We start from the raw sequence: 13,146 nt of genomic DNA, 5'->3' as shown, positions 1-13,146 counted from the left end.
ATAATATTTTGTATTGATTATTGTTTTCGATTAAATCTGAAAATTCAAAATAATTATCGGTCTTTGCTCATGATTTAGGTTTTGATTTATTTTCGCTTCTCCGTAATATGTCAATGGGTAATGTAGTTATTTTCAAGTAGGACATAACAACAACCGTTACTGTTACCCAGAATTGACATTCCATAATACCCGTAACCGTATCCGTGGAAAAATATCAATCCTATGCGGAAGTCACGACGGGCGGCACAACGTGTATGTAATATTCGTGTCACATGGTCGCATCCTTCCGCCGGCGATGGGACGTGACTTGACTGTATTCGAACCTGGTACAGTCGCTCTGGGCGCAATGGTTAGTGTAATACATGGTGGGTATTGAACGGTATGAATTTTTAAGTAATTTCGATTTTTAAATATTTTAAATGCTTGTACTATAATTATCAACTAGCTGTGTCGTACGGTTTTATCTGCGTAGGAACCCGCGTATAGAAGCATGATTTTCTATGGGCTGCCGCTGCCCAATTATCATTTAAGTAATTTCAGTGGTTTTATTGTGAAAAAGCAACAAACATAACTTCTATAAAACTCGCGTTTATAATAAGCAGGGTTTTGTTTTATAATATTTATAGAGATTTTTTAATGTTTTTTTTAAACTATATGCGTCAAAGCAAATACATAATTTTTATATTAATTAATATTCATTTAATAATAAAATCCGGTAATACTGTCCTATTGTTTATATCCATCCATGTATGTATTCAACAGTAGGAATAATTTGAAGATCACTCTTCTCTGGGAAGAAAATTTCTGAACATTCCTGTTAAATGTTTAACATTATCAATTGAAATGACATTGTTTATTCAATTGTTCAAGCCGATAAGATAAGGAGACGATGAACGCTGGATAGCCAGCATATACTGTACAAGAATGTTGCATTTAATTATGGTCAGAGGCCCTAAGTGATACGGCAGCCATTTTGTTCCAAGTTTAGATAATGAGTTATTTGCGATTCGCAAGTTGTCTTAACAAAAACGGTCTGCCTGTCTGTCCATATACTGATAACAATCGGGCAATTTACCGTCGGCTTATGCAATACTTAACTGTTCCATACATTTGCGCAGCAGTTTGTTTTATGAGTGAAAGGATAATATTTCCTGCAATTTCTATATTTAAATTTTATAGCGTTATTTTAGATCAGAATTTAAAAGGAGACCGGTGATTTAGATTTTAAGGGAGTTTTAGGAAGCAAACTTTTTTTAAGAGGAGGCAAATGAGGAAACTCATTGCCTGGTGGTAAGTTCTGTGCAACCGAGGTTACGTGAGTTGCCTGCTAGACGACGAGTCTCGAAGACGAATAGGGGACTGGTAGCAGGTTCTTGAAATTAAGAGAGCTATACAGATGGAATCCAAGCGGTATTTACGTGGTAATATAATGTTCTCGATAATTGGAGTTTATATAATATCTTCGTACACTCAAGTGAGAACAGAGATTATTCTCTACATCCCTTCCGTCCAATCACGGTTGGGTAACGTTGCAATAATATAGGCATGCTAATGTACTTAAAAATTCGAATATATGTTACATATAAGCAATGCAAGAGCTTTACCGTAAAAATCAAGTTAATTTAATTTGATGTCAATTACAATTGTTCCGAAATACCAAAGCATCTTCAAGGATAGGGATAGGAACTCAGGACCTGACCTAGTCCAATAAGCCGATCACTGTATCAACGAGATAGTTAGTATAGCGCTTACATAACACGGTCAACAGCGCCCAGCGGAAACTCGTTTCCTGCATGCAGTTCCTTCTAAGGAAACTCTCTAAATCCAACTTAATTAATTACTCCATTTCTATAGAGATGTATTCGTAATTAATTGAAGCATCGTATCTCACTGGTTAATGAAAAAAATCGTTGAAACATCGTGAGGAAACCAGCGTGTCCAAACAGCAACAACGACAAAATGAGTTGCAAAAAGTTCCAAGGCATGATGACGATGTGTGACATCTGTGAACTGGGTAGATTATCTCATATACCCGCCTAAGACGAGAACAATCTGGGCGGTTGAGGATGATTATATTTGCTTATTCACCCATAAGACTCTTAAACGAAAGCCACTTTATTTCCGTCTCCTTTTGAACTTTTGTACAAAGTTGAAATGATACAACCGAGAAAGCCAATGTCAAGTGGCTAGATAAAGCTAAAAAGCTAGATTTAGATGCTCTATATTTTAGATCGTATCCTATCCAGAATCCTGATGCCATTCATGCGTGTAAACCATCTATTTATTACATTTGCTAAATGGAATTCATTTTAATTTAATTTTAGCATTAAACTTTCGACTATATTGAAAATGAAAATTAAATGAATCTGATTGAAAATACAACAGCAAACAGTTTTTACTTCCACATTATCCTATCGTCCCTTTCTTCCTCTTATATATCTTATCTTATCTATAATAATATTATAAAGCTGAAGAGTTTGTTTATTTGTTTGAACACACTAAACTTAGGAACTACCGGTCCAATTTGAAAAGTGCTTTCAATGTTAGATAGCCCTATAATTGAGAAAGGCTATATGTATATATGTACCACGGGCGAAGCCCGGGCGGGCTGCTAGTCCTAGATAATATTATAAACGTGAAAGTTTGTATGGGTGGATTGATGATTGTTTTTATACAAAAACTGTTCATCCTATCTATTCAATTTGTATCGGATCTTTTATAAGCAGTTTACTCGCAAATCACGCGTGTGAAACCGCGCACTATAGCTAGTATACATGAAAGTATATTTCTAATATGAATAGAACGTTTATAACTTTAATGAACTATTAAAAGTTCAGCGACTCCTGTTAAAAATAAATTTGTTTCTAAAATTAACGTTTGATCGAATTGGGTGAGCTACATTTTTAGCCATTTATAATTTTCGGTTCTCGAATATAATTCATACATTCGTTTCATGCAGCTATTTTAAATAAACAAACAATCTTTAATCTTAACACACGAATTGTTCCCATTATTTATAATGAAGAATTACAGATGATAAAAATGTACTTGACATTTTAAATTAGGATTTTAATTTAGCATCTGCGCAGTTAAACTTTGTGATGATGGAAGTTGTTTCAAGATTGTACATAATGATGCATACACGAGATTTGGGAAATAAAAAGAGTAGAAATTACAAAATTATTTCATACGTATTCTTCAATAAGGTTCTATTTACATTTCAATAGAGAGATTATCTTCGAAAATTTCTCTAACTATTTTGGTCTGAGTTAATAATGTTCATCATCATCATCATCATCATCAGCCCATATATGTTCCCACTGCTGGGCACAGGCCTCCTATGAGGGTTCAGGCCATAATCCACCACGCTGGCCAAGTGCGGTTTGGCAGATGTCACATGTCGTCGAACTTTTGATTCTTGGACATGCCGGTTTCCTCACGATGTTTTCCTTCACCGTTTTAAGCAGTGGTGATGTTATCCACATATATATATAATATTTTGTTTATGTTGTATGTACAATTATGTTCTACTAGTCTATAAACAACTCGTATACTGTTGATGGCAATAAAACAGGACATAATATTATCTCTACCAAAGAATATTTTATGTTAGCAGTTAGCAATCTCAATGATTTGCCATTTTTAAATACCTGTGGTAAACATTAAACAATGCCGTATTCAAATTATTTGTAAAAAGTAAAAAAACAAAAGATATAAAGTACAAGAATAAAGGCACGTAGTTTTTGTCTGTGGTAATTTTAAGAACAAAAAGTACGACATGATATAAAAATATACAGTGGAACATCAAGCTTTAATACTTAAGGAATAAATAATACTTTCTTTTGCATTGTAAGTAGGAACAAAGTTTATTGTTTTTAATTACTATCAAACAAAACATTCAAGTATTTTATACATTTCAGTTAAATATATCGTATGCTAGGAACATGGAGTTTTAAAACTTTAACAGTGATACAGCTATCATAAACTTTGTGGCAAAGTTGCAGTTGTATGTTTATATATTTAGATATATATCGCAGACATATTCTCAAAACTGTGGTTTCACAATTTTATTAACTACTACAATAATATTATAATTAAACAGTAGATTGTCAATCGACTTCATTTCTTACAATTTAACGGCCTGGTTTTAGAGACATTGAAGAGTCACAGGGCCACTACAATTATTATAAGTAATGTTTGGCAAGTTCACTTGGCATTAGATTGCGCCGGCTCTGATTGGTCGTTTCGAATCTTAATCGCAAATGTAAAATGATTGACCAATTGTCTGCCGCTGGAAACTTCGTTTATACCGTGGTTTATTTCAATATCACTATAGTACCCCATGATATACCATGACATTAAAAAGCCGTTAAATTGCACCACCACGGCTTTCGCAATATATACTGCGATATATTCCTACAAGTCGACTAAAACTAATACGTAAGTAATACTAATTTACTGAAATTATACACACAATATTTAAATAATGTTGCAGAATATTTCTGAAGGATATTATGATATATAACGACTTGAAAACAAATTTTTGGTGCAATACCAGTAAAGATTATTTTTATTTGTATCTGGGACCATGCAGATTATCTCGATATTATGTTTTTAAATTACACGTTTCAATGATAGTATCTTAATTATGCAAACTCTTTATGTTAAAAGGACAAACATTCTTTATACTAAAAATTTACGAGCAATAAAATTAAAAGAGCGATACGTGAAAATAAACCAATTCAAAATGTTGGAGTCTGCTCATTTCAACGAATGATAGTAATTGTATTGTAATACATAGTCATTGATTTGCGTTTAAAGTAAAAGAAATTGGGGAAGTAAATAAATTGAAGGCTATAGTCATTAGTAAATACAGTTTTTGAATATTAATAAATGAATGTAAATGAATTATTCAATAAAATAAGTACATACTTACCTACTATAGGTTCGATTGATATCATTTAGTTAGTTTTATGGTATTCTAACAACACAATCACGTAGGAAACAAAACCTATTTTATTCTTATCTTAATCCCTTTATCTCTGCTCCCACTTATGAAATGGAAAGTTTGTTAGACAGATTTGTTAGCTATGATATACACATCATTATTGAGACAAAACGGAAAAAGATATTTGTTTTAACGTATTGCATAAGGCAATGCCGTGAAACAGATTAGAATGATAATATAACAACCTTTATTTAACAACCTCTCAAATACATTTGTATAGTAAACTAGCTGTTCGCCCCGGTTTCACCCAAGGTACATATGTAGCGTATGTCACTCAGTGCAGTTGCAGCTTTCTAAGGGTGAAAGATTCTTAAAATCGGTCTAGCCGTTCACGCATAATGGTGTGACCAAGGGAAATAGGGATTCATTTTTATGCATATAGATATTGAATTTAAGAAACAGTTAGCTAGTAAAACCTAAAAATGTCGCTTTTACAATCAAATAAAACTCAACACAAAACAATCTGCTAAGATTTCTAGAAATGTACCTACAAGTTAAATAAATTGAAATTAATTTTCATGGTTTCTTTAAAACTCCGATACTCATTGCGTTTTCAAACAACATAATGGCATAACGATATTTGAAAACGCTATACTTGTAGTCAATAAAAGGGAGCAAAGTTATCGTCCAATCTTCAGAATGACCCAGAAATCAGAGCGCGTCAAACAAACCAATAAGAAAATAAGAATCTCAGCTAGTTAGGGAGCGTACTGACCAATTTTTTTATCTTATCTGTTCAAGGGCTCATTCGGCGAGCTACCTAAAGTGATAGACAATGATATACTGCTATGTAGTATTTTCTAATTTATGCAAAATGTTATTATGTGTTATGATATAAAAAATTCTATTCAATCAATTCACGTTTAAATATATTACATGATTTCAATAAGACTTTAATGAATGTTTGATGAAAAGTGACATGATTTGAAATTTTGTTAATTAAAATAGCAGCACTTTAACTAAAAGCCTTTGTTTTAAGTTAAGCTTTGCTTTTTCGATAAATAACAATAATAATCAATATTGTAAATTAAATTTGTAAATTCCAATGTACCCGGATTTTATAAATGAAATGAGACGTATAGGAATTTCGTGATGTATTGCAAAAACAAAAATTAATTCAACTAAAAGGACAGATTCCATTTAAAAGTATCACAAAATGGTTTCCCGTTCACAAATGCTTTGTAAATTCTATTGCGTGAATTTGAATTTTATGAGAATATTTGTTTATTGTTCGTTCGTAGTGCTTTATTTGGAAAAACAACCGATGGACTGGAATTTAACTTGCGGAAAATTGAACTAGGCTGCTTTGTGGAAACAAAAAGGATAGTAAAAACCAATATTGCAATAACTATACCAAAAAATAACTCGGAATAATAGCATAGTATATTGAGAAGCTGCAGGCTTCCGGGATTATACGTTGCTAGTTGAACTTTTATGTGGTAGTCGAGCACGCTTCGGCACGAATTGGGCTAGCTACACCCCCACAGAAAACCGGCGTGAAATAGCCTTCTGCTGTGTTTCGTTCGGTGAGTGGGGGAGCCGGAGGCCCATATTCTTTTCCTTGCCCTTCCCAGTCCTTTCCTCTATTCCTATCGCCAATCCTTTCTTGATCCCTTCCCAAAAAGTCGGCAATCCATTTGTAGAGTCGTAAGGTCTTCAATGGACCTTATGCTTCTCCAAATATTCATGGGCGGTGGTAGCGCTTACCATCAGGCGTCCCACCAGCTCCATTGCCGACTGTAAGATAAAAAAAACAAAACAAAACAAAACTTATCCTTATGCAAGTGTGTAAGATTTAAAGTCAAACACCTACTTCGTTAAATGTCAATCATAGCTTACTTTATAGGGTCTAACATAAAAATCAGATAATCTGTCGGGAGTAAACGTACGTCAGTGGTCTCCTAGACTATGAATCTTTGATATTCTATCCCAGCAAACGTAATGGTGTCACTGATGAATTCGATAGCGATCGACGGGATCCATTGCCTTTCCCAAATAACCTATCGCTTGGTGTCATAACAGCGTGGGTGTTGGAGCCTATAATAATTGTTATGCAACGTAATATGCCTATCTGTTTCGTTATTATTTTTTAATGGATTTCTATGAATTTTAGACATATTGTATCATGAAGGGAGAAGGTCGTCTCATGCGATAATGTGAAATGAAAGCTTTGTGACGAAAATAATTTTTGTTCGTATTTGTACATTTGAGAGTTGGACACTCACAAGTGGGCCAGCTCGAAAGAGCCGGAGGTCCATATCTCTCTCCTCTCCCAGTCCATTCCTTTATGTCGAAAAACTTATCCCTCATCCCTATAGATGAGTAAAGAATTGGAAGATGCTCTAGCTCTGTTAATGGTCATGGGCGTCGTTGGTAGTTTACTCTCAAAGCGTCAGTTGCACCATGATGTAAAAAGGTACCTATATACAATAAATAATTAAACACATACGTACGTAGTAACATTAGAAAAACACAAGTTGTTATTAAAGAAAATATTCATTACATACTTCCTATATATGGATTTGGATTGAACCCACACCATATGGGCGAAACACAATAAAACCTCGACCGACCAGCGACTTTTGAATATTATGCAATTGCGTCGTAATCGTTTTACGTACACACTGCATATAAATGTCGTATGCGTCGTTAAAGACGTAATTTTGTTTCCTATAGATAAGATTTTGAACCAATTGCGCCAGAAGGGTTATATTTTCGATTGTTCGTGTGTTTTGGTGTGTGCTGTAGGATAATGGGATTTATGGATTTAATGCATTTAATAACATGTCTTGTAATATGTACTTCTTTGTGACTCCGAATTGATTTTTGAAAGAATGTCGGTCTTTTACAGAACGCGGGCTTTTATATTTTTTGATAGTAATATAAAATACAACGTATAAATTTTCATTTTATATAAAGTAGGATAGTAGAAATACGGATATTATGAAATTATGTATAATATTTGATTTTCAAATTCAGTAGAAGTGGGTTGATACTCGCAAAATCCTATACAAACCACTACTCTGAAATAACATTCATAGCAACGTGTGAAATAGCCTCCTAGGGTAACCTATTTTACACGTAGGTGACCGACACAATAAGCGCTACAGTTCCTAGGAACATAATTCCTGCACTGTAGCAATTACCATTTCAATGCACACACCCCTTTTAAACCCTCCCCACATCTGGCTATACTTGTAGTGGTACACGTCACTACATCGCACGCTTCCATTTTGATATAAATCTGTTATTTTGGGACATCTTCCTATTTAGCACCATAACTAAGTCGAATATAAATATATTTAGTTAACACGGTTTAAAGATGACAACTGAATTGTCTCACTTGTTCGTACATATATTATACAGAGTATACGCATGGAAATTTTAAATACTATTCAGAATGTTAAGAAAAACTCATGAATTTATTGTATTATCACCGATTTTTCCTTTTTTTATTTATATATTGGTATGTATGAAATCTGCTCGTTTAAAGTAAGTTTAGAGAGTAAAGGTCTAAAGGAGTCGGTTACATAGAACATTACAAAGCTAATGAAAAAGCCTCTTATAGTAGGGGAGGCCAAGAAGCTAAATGTGTATTTACTCGACCGTCTGGGAAACCTATTGGAATGGAACCTACTGGAACAGCAAGAGAATAAAATTCCTATTATGTTTTTAATTTTAGCGGTGGAGTAATACTTTCTTAATTTTATCTATGGATATTTGTGGGGTATGGAAATACTGAAGCGCGTTAGATTTTGTTATGATGAATGCTCTAGCATATCACTGAAATAAAACATACATTAATCTAACGATTTACATGGTAATTTCGTGGTTATCAAGGGTAAAAATTACAAAAACATGACTCAAGCGCAACAGAAAAGATATGAGGGGTTGTAATTAACCCTAACAAAAAAATTAAAATTTCGCTAATCTAACGATTTGAGCGTAACCTTAGAGAATAATAGATGTTTCCTAAAATGCTGCGGCTCCTGTGAGCGCACCCACCAGTATTAAGTGCTCATACTTTCTGGAGGAACTTATTGAAATGCCTTTAACCAAGTGATAAAAGTAGGTTGTCTTTAATATCTATTAACATATTGACGCATTACGATCTCGCAGAGTGCATAGTGATACCAATGTCACGTGCTATCGAAGGTCGTTAGCGGTTGCATCGCATTCCTATGTAATTGATTTCTATTGGCTTCTACTTGAAGAAGAATTTAAAGGTAATTATGAGATAGAGAGATATGAATATATAAGATGTAAAAGACACGAAAATGAATAGTTTTTTGTGTTGTCGCATATCTAAGCTGGGACAAGTGTCACAGAGTTGCATAAACGCTATATTCGATCCCTAAGAAAATACAGTCACAGTCAGTTGTACAATCCACATACATAGATTTTAAGTACAATCTCATTAATAGATTTTATTTGTAAGACTATATAACCCAACAGACTGAGCGTACCTATACATTTTACAAATTTTTTAGTTGAAACGTTGTAAATTTTCATTGAATCAAGTTCCTACACACCAATTTAATTCAATTCTGTACACGTACTGTATATTAAAACAATACAAATCGTTGGACGGCTAAAATTCGATTTCAATCAGATAATTAAAACGAAAGGCGCGAAACAGTGGCCCATCAAAACAATTTTGTATTTATTCAACCAGAATTGAAAACCACATATATACTCGTACCTACGTACACGCATATTGTTGTCCGAGCCTTGCTTTGTATACTTTTTTGTGGATGGGTTGAAAATGTGACAAGAATTTTTAACAGTCGTGTTTCAAAAATACTTAAAAGTTGATGGATGTTGTTTCTAAACAAACATAAAGTACGTTAGACAGGCAGAACATATAATATTATCATCATATATATGACGGTTTGTTCCATGAGGGAAATTAGACAGTTTATTACACTAGATAATGGTAATAGTTTAATCACCATTTTAATTTTAGCCATGTCTGCACATAGAAGCCAACCAGGGTGGTTCGTAAGTAAAAAAAAAATTATTCAGTTTTTTTTTAATATTTAACATCATTAGGAAAGCCATTAGTCCTTTAAGTATAACTTCATTAACACGCTAAAGCTACAGCAAACAAATTAATTTTAATTTCAGGCCTCTTAACGTTAAAACATTAGGTAATAGAATAAAAGCTTCACGACGGCAGCAATGCCGCGATAACACTGTTAATGTGCCACTTAACAAGGGTGTGATATCATCCCTTGAGCCGGTCTAACCCAATTTGTATGAAACTCCACGCGGATAGATACTCACTGATCGTATATTATCTGATAAACTTTATAAAGCACTTCTTGGTATTCTTATCGGTTTTTTTTTCAAATTTTGTTATGAAGCTTAAAATATACTAAAGATTACAATGAATTGGCTCTATCACCAAGACACGCATGTCCTTTCATTTACTGCGTCACCAGTTTCTACTAGATTAGATCTCCCATCAAAATAAGTCTGTCTATAGGTATACCTATGCTCACATATTTCGTTAGATACTTGCGGAAATAAAAAAATAACTTTATTCATATAAAATTATCAAGTGCATCCATAAATATAGCCATCTATAAATACTGATTATCGAACTAGTTGAAAATGTTATGTCTAATGTCTGTTTATACGGAATATAGAGTAGATAATATTAGCTCTTATGCATAAGTATCACTAAAATATAACAAATTTAAGAAAGGAAAGTTATAAAAAAGAAGAAAAATATAGAGAACAATTTGATTTTATTTAAACAAATGGTGTGAATCCAAAGAAAATTTACAATATCTATTTATTTAGGTACTTTAAAATCAGAAAGTTTGATAAGACAAACAAACTAAATCCATTATTTTCGCGATGTCATATACAGACTTTGCCTTCAAGTGCTGTGGTATTTCATACATCTAACAGTCTACTGAAAACATCCATAGCCCTGCAGTTTAATCAATTTGCATAGAATGTAAATTGTTCAAATGGTGTAAAAGCATATGGAATGATCCGGAAAATGGAACAAAATCAAGCTTAGCTAGAACCTCCATCGGATTACGTGCGTTTCATCCTATTACATGATCGGTCATGTGTATCCGATCGCCCTCCTGTCCCTGTGAATGGGAAGCTAAATCCTGTCCGATTTGAATAACAAGTAACAGCCCTTTTGGGTTACGAACTTTGCAAATGAACGCTCGAATTTTGGGCGGGAAATCGTGCAACTCCCGCGTCCGTATTCGTAATTAATGATTCGTTTCCGGGAACGAGTTTTTGTGTTATCAATGCTGCTTATAGTTAAATATGTTTCGAGGTTGCTAACAAACAGAGCAGTGTATATCAAAGCAGGTTTTTAGAATTTGTTTTATAATTAATTACCTTAATCCCACATGACCCTAATAAACCTAGGTCACTCAGCAGTACTTATTTTATATGTACATAAAAACTACGTTAAGCCATTACTATGTTATAATATGGAACATGAACTCCGCATGTATGACCACTGGTTTATATTTTAAACAAATATCGCTATTAACGTTATCCATCCAGCCTAATCCACCTGTAAGCTAAAGCGATTAAAGATAAATAGAAAACGTCATATAATGTAACTTTTAAAGGTGAACGCAGATGAAGATGCTGCGTCGCAGTCGCCGCAGTACCTGAAGCGGCCGAACTCCGCTAGCCGCAGCTGATGACGTCACCAACGCCGGCCCGCACGCATCGGACGCTTCGGCGCGTGCGGTGTCTTATAATAAATTGCAATAGACTCTTGTTTCAAAATCAAAACTGAATATAAGAAAAGTAAAAAGTTTTCTGCATGGGGCAACGGGTTATGCCTGTGGCGACTGCGGTGCGGACAGGTGTGCGAGGTCAATAACGAAAGCTATTACTGCGGCGACTGCGGCGCGTGCGGTGCGGTCCAAATATGCGTTCACCTTTTTTTCTATTACCAAAAATCAACAGACAATAAATGCATCGTTGTTATTTCGATGTTTAAAACCTACAGTTAATATAGGAAATAGGCACAAGTGAATGCTAAGCCGATATCTAAGCGCTCCCAAGATGTAGGCTATTGTCTTACCTTAGTGTCACGGGTCGCGTGGAACAGGCGGTGGCTATGGTAGCTATGCAATAAAAGCTTAAGGCTTCGTCCACACTGAGCGTCGTCAGCTGACTGTGTACTAAGAGAAAATACTTTTTTTTCACCTTTGCCATAGGTACGAGAATTAAATTTTAGATGTTTTTGTTTAACAATTTTACAAATTTACTTAATATTGTCAACTTCCTAGATAGACGCCCAGTCGTAAATGTTAATCGAAACGAATGGATGTGTTTGTCATTTGACTGCAGATTTTTCTTCTCTTTGTGGGATGGATTTCACAATGACGCAGCAAATGGCAGTTAGGTCACAAGTTGTGGTGAGTATTAAGTATTTTAGGGGTACTATTATAATAGAACTAAACCAGGAATTCTTCCGATCAGTTACACTCAGAGCTTGTATATTGCCACGATATTGTCTTCTATCAAGATACACAGGAAAAATAGACAGTGTTTAAAAAGTGAAGTCTCGTGTCCCCTAGTGGGGTATGGGGCAGATCTGACTGATCGATTTTCTTTAGGGACAAGTAGGTGATCAGCCTTCTGTGTCCTGTCAGACCGAGACATTTTTTTTTGTAAGTCCCCACTGGGAATTGAACCCAGGACCCCTCGGTTCTACGCTCACGCGTTAACCACTGTACCAAGGAGGCGGTCATATTAATAGTGTTTAATATTAATATAATAATTTTAACATTACACCTTAATATTTTATCATATAGACAATAATAAATAATACATTAGAATAAGACGAAGAGTTAACTTTGTTTTTTTGAAGGCGTTTGAGATGCATCCCAGTGAATAAGCCGCCTAAATCTTTAAGTACTATATGTAATGCAATTCAAATGGAGCTATTGAATTTCCATATATTTAATAAATATCGATAATGTTTAGTGCATTCATGTACTGTACAGCATTTCGATAGAATAGAAATGAACGGTTAAAATAATTGTTAAAATTACTACATACTCTTGTATATTATATACTTAGTCTGGCCATAAATACTGTTACACTTAATTATAAAAAAATATTACATTTGAATTTCGAAT

At 34.2% G+C, this 13,146-nt stretch overlaps 1 protein-coding gene across 1 annotated transcript in view; it reads right to left on the bottom strand.

Moving 5' to 3' along the window:
* LOC119835392 (abnormal cell migration protein 10) overlaps nucleotides 1–13,146 on the bottom strand; it is a 119,007-nt gene that overhangs the window by 80,511 nt on the left and 25,350 nt on the right. The gene's annotated exons all lie outside the window — the stretch shown is intronic.

Source organism: Zerene cesonia, chromosome Z (genome assembly GCF_012273895.1).
Source record: "Zerene cesonia ecotype Mississippi chromosome Z, Zerene_cesonia_1.1, whole genome shotgun sequence".
Lineage (NCBI taxonomy): Eukaryota > Metazoa > Arthropoda > Insecta > Lepidoptera > Pieridae > Zerene > Zerene cesonia.
The sequence above is the reverse complement of the archived record's forward strand: the minus strand, read 5'-3'. Positions and strand labels throughout refer to the sequence as shown.